The following is a 4,763-nucleotide window of genomic DNA, read 5'->3' as shown; positions in this document are numbered from 1 at the left end:
GAATTTTCCTACTACCCCCTTGTAGCCAATAGCTTGGAGATGATGTGTCTTTGCCACCTGCCACTTTAGTTTTGCTTCGAGAGCAAACATACCTTTCCCCGCGCACTCTGAGCAGGTGGGCTGCCGAGAGTGATCCCTGTGTGTCACCTCGTGCAGCTGTGTGAGGCCTTTACCCCCTGTAGCAAGGCCCCACTGCCAGCAGCAAACACTTTTCCCACACTGCATGACAGTTGGGGGAAATGCTGAGGGGAGCAGATATGAGCAGTGCTAACCGTCCTGCCAGGCTCAGTGTAATATGTGAGTCTTATCAAGGGATTTGCAAGATGAGTAGGCGCATCACAGAGGTAAAGCAAGGAAGTTAAGTGCCGAAAGAGAGCATTTCAGAAGCACAATAAAGGAGGTGTGGGGCTGAGGACATTGCAGCCAAGGAGAGGAATCTTGTTCCAGAAAACAAGCCTCCCTGACCACAAAAACGCCAAGTGCAAGGATGAAAACAGGTGTGGTGGCGCAGCTCACGGGCGGCCACAGGGCTACTTCCAAAACTAACAGCTCTTTATTTTCTTCCGTTAATAAATGCATGTGTGTTGACAGACTACAACCCGTTTACCCCGTTCAGATCCTCATGTAAACATTACTGGGTCTAGGTGAGAAATTACTTTCAATCCATTGGTGGTGTTGTCTGTGGCCTACTTCTTTTTTTTTTTTTTTTTCATTTTATTTCTTTTTTGCAAGGCTGTCTGCCCGCTCTCTTCGTATGCATTCATTTTGTTGGTTGATGGATTTGCAGCTACATTTCTGTGCGGATGAATTGTTGACGTTGGACAGATGTCTTCATAACGTTCTGTTGACTCTGTTAGAAAGTAGAAGCTGTGATTCTATGGGGAGAATAAAGAGGGTGCAGTGCTTTGTTCAACACCCCGCTGGACATTTCTCCAGAAGGCATGTGTGCAGAAGCCGTGCCCCGGTCACAGGCAGGACAGGGAGGCCCAATCTTGTACTGTGGTGCCTCTCAGTCGCCTTTGTTGGGTCTCCCCCATTTGCATTTCCATCCCCCGATGGCAGGGATGATATTTGTCTGCTGCCTCTGATTTCTATAGTGTCGAACACCTGTGTTAGATACTGTATAGATATTTTCTGTTTTGAAGGACAAATCAAAGCTAAGAGAAGCACGGTGTTTTAATTATGTCAGTGGCTCGTTTGGGGGCCACATTGTCAAATTATGAGGAGGTGGGGCGCCTGGCTGGCTCAGTCGGTTGAGCCTCTGACTTCGGCTCAGGTCAGATCTCATGTTTGTGGGTTCGAGCCCCGCGTCAGGCTCTGTGCCGACAGCTAGCTCAGAGCCTGGAGCCTGCTTCCGGTTCTGTGTCTCCTTCTCTCTGTGCCCCTCCCCCTCTCATGCTTTGTCTCTCTCTGTATCAAAAATAAATAAAACATTTAAAAAAACTTTTTTACGTGTGAGGAGGCAAGAAACAAGACTGCCCACTAATGTAAAAGAGGCAATTCAGTTGCGTCGAGTGTGGGAGCATCCTGGGCCATGTGGGGTGTGCACACGGCTTTCATGCATACTGACGCCTTCTCTCCCAACGCCACCTCAGTTGCTTGGTTCATAACCCCTACAGACACGCGACAAGCTTGATAGACCCCTGTCCTCCCCAGACTCTGTTAGTTCCCCCGGGAGGCTTAGGCTCATGGTGGGTTTGGGGTCAAGGGAGTTAACACAAATGCTATGACAGCTCAGTAATAGCTGAAGGGGCTCTCGTTGCCCCTTCTCGTTGCCGGTGGGAAGTGGCGTGCTTATTCATCACTCCCCATTTTGAGAGAAAAGAGGCAAGAATCCAGTTTGGGTCCAGATGTTTTCCTTGTCTATTTGAGCCCATGTCCCCTTCTCGCCAAAGCCTATCCAGACTCACCATTCTGCCTGAAGATCATTGACTCTGCTTTATGCCTGGAACCTCGTAGAACATATGGTTGATCATTTAGAGCCAAAGGCAAGACAGGAAGTTGTTCATGCATTTAATAGATTAAAAGAGAAAGCATTGTCTGTAGTCTGAGTCAAGTCCCTTGATTAAGTATCATTGCTTCCTCTTTCTGATGTGAACAGATCATCATAGACAAAGATCTTGATCGTACCCTTCAGATCCTCTCACGAGGTGCCAGGGAGAGAAGGGGGTGTCTGTGGCGTTCCACTACGTATCTGTTCTCTGGAAATGTGAAGAGGAGCAAGAGAAGAATTTGTGAAACTTTTGCTTGAGGGCTCAGTACTCAAACATATGTCTCCACAAATGGCCCATATGTTATGGTCTTTACACAGGCAGAATTCCCAGGGAATCATGGGGTTTCCCTAAGTAAAGATTAAAGTTCAGCAAATGCTTCCAAAACTGTTCCACAGACTTTTGCAGCTGGCCAACCCTCGGGTAAATCAGGCAATTAGCTTTAAATAAACGAATTAAGCTCTCTTTCCCTTTTCTGTTGTCTACGAGGTTTTCCTGGTTGTTTGTGTTTGTGGGGCAACCGTTGTTCTATATGGTGCGAGCGGTTATTTGTACACCTGCCGTGTCTGAGAGATCAGGATGAATGAGGTCATGGTAATCTGATTCAAGAACACTTGGAGCACCTGCAAGTACTTTATGGCTACCAGAAATCTGTTCCTCTTTCCCTGTGTCTGTACTCAAGGGAATTCTCCAGGATCCTGGACATCACAATGGCAACAGTACAATAGAATATATGAAGAAAGACTATCTTGCTGGCAAAATCTTAGGTGACTTTTTTCAACACACAGCATCCAGGATGCCATGGAAATGGGCACTGTTCATTTTGAGATGCAGCAAGAGGGAAAATATTTGGATATCTTACCTAGACCAGAGAATGCAGAAACATCATACATAACGTCTAGTTTCTGCTTCTACCTCCCTCCACAGTACCCTTCCCATGGAAAGCCATACAAATGGTCCAAGAGAAATGTCTCATCTCCTAGTCAGCCACTGTCTCTTTGAAGAGTGCAATGGTTTCAGCATTTCTGATAGTTGGTCAATGAGATTTGGAAAGCAAGGTCAAAGCCTACCACGCCTATCATCAGACCTTGCCAGCCTCGTGGGCATTGCGGAAATAATAATGACATTGAAGAGCAATTGTTTGGGGACATTGAAGACAGCCTCACTCTTCTTCCTGGAGAACCTATGTAATGGAAAAGGGGAGTCACATGTGCAACTGGTCTGTATTCTCGGAACTTTGTATAACAAATCCTCATATGAGTCGTGTAAGTGATTCACAGGATTTTTCAACCAAAGTTGGCACTGGAATTTTGCATCCAGGGCTAAGTATCCATCTTTCTCCTACACAGACAGATCAGACTCCTCAGGTAGAAGAGTAAGCATATCAGAGAATGGAGAGCCCGCTTGATGAGAATCCCAACCGCCCACTCTCTCTTATTCAAACGTGATGAATCGCGTGGCCTGTCCATCCGTGAGTCAACTGCCTTGCCTCCCAGTTGGGTATAATAATACATGCTCTACCTCACAGACCATGTTTTGTTTTGTTTTTTTCTGCATGAATGGAGACAAGTAGTTAAATGGACTTTATGAGCCACAGAGCACTATATAACCGTAAGCCCTTGATGTTTGAAGACACTGAGATCTTTGTGCCCAAGTGAATTTTCATGAACGAAAGAGCTTTTCGTGCCTTGCATTAAACCATCTGCCAATATTAATTACAGTGCACGCTGGACTGCTTCTCTGGAGATGCAAAGAAGAAACTCCCTGCTTCCAAATATTTACAAGTGCAGTGTTTCTCACAAGGTTTCTATGGAGGTAGAAATGGGGTCAAGACGGCATACAATCTGTCTACCAAACAGAGACACTTTGGAGAGTGAAAGGAAGCACTATCAATAATCCTGTGGGGGGAAAGGGTGTAAGTCAAACTTTCCTAGATACAGCAGGACACGTGGCCACCTTCTCTGTAAGGACAGGACATGGACACGCACCATATGACAGTTACACGTAGACAGGAGGAGTTGACACCCTCACTCTCACGTCTAGCCTCGTGTTTCTCATCTCATGACCCCGTGAGTGCTCGTGTGTGAGGTGAAGCCCTCCGTCTTCTGTCAAGTCCACATCAACACGTCATCACGTCACTTCTTCCTCATCCGCCATGCCATGTGTAATGTGTTTCAGACACACCCTTTCAACATATCCTGTCACGAGGGGGACACTGTAATCAACCATCTGAATCTTTTAATTTTTTTAAATGTTGACTTATTTTTGTTATTTTTGGTTTTTTTGAAATTTTATTTTATTTTATTTGTTTTACTTTATAAAGTTTTATATTTTTTTAACATATGCAATTATTTTCCATCATTTACAATGCAGTGGTTACAATGACATTCCAAACAGAAACGCAAAGTAATAAATCAAAACCCCAACTTCTGTTTCATGTAATTAGACCAAAACAGAAATTAGAAGGTTAAGTAACAACTAGTTAATCACCTAATTTCACAGCTATCTGAAGTGGCAATCGTTATAGAGCAGCTTACCTATGATACATTCAAGATACATGACACAATTTATTACTTGCCCATAAGCTACAACACAGCCTGCTTAATACGTTTCATTAAATTCCACCTCTATATAACAATATGCTTGAGGTCCATGCAAAAAAGTAGCTACTTTTCATATAGGAAATGGATGATTAAGTCTTTGCTGTTGTAAAAGCAACTTCATTTAAACATAACCACCCCCACCACCAAAAAAAGAAGAGAAAAAAAAAAA

Source organism: Suricata suricatta, chromosome X (genome assembly GCF_006229205.1).
Source record: "Suricata suricatta isolate VVHF042 chromosome X, meerkat_22Aug2017_6uvM2_HiC, whole genome shotgun sequence".
Taxonomy (NCBI): Eukaryota; Metazoa; Chordata; class Mammalia; order Carnivora; family Herpestidae; genus Suricata; species Suricata suricatta.
This window is presented reverse-complemented; position numbering follows the sequence as displayed.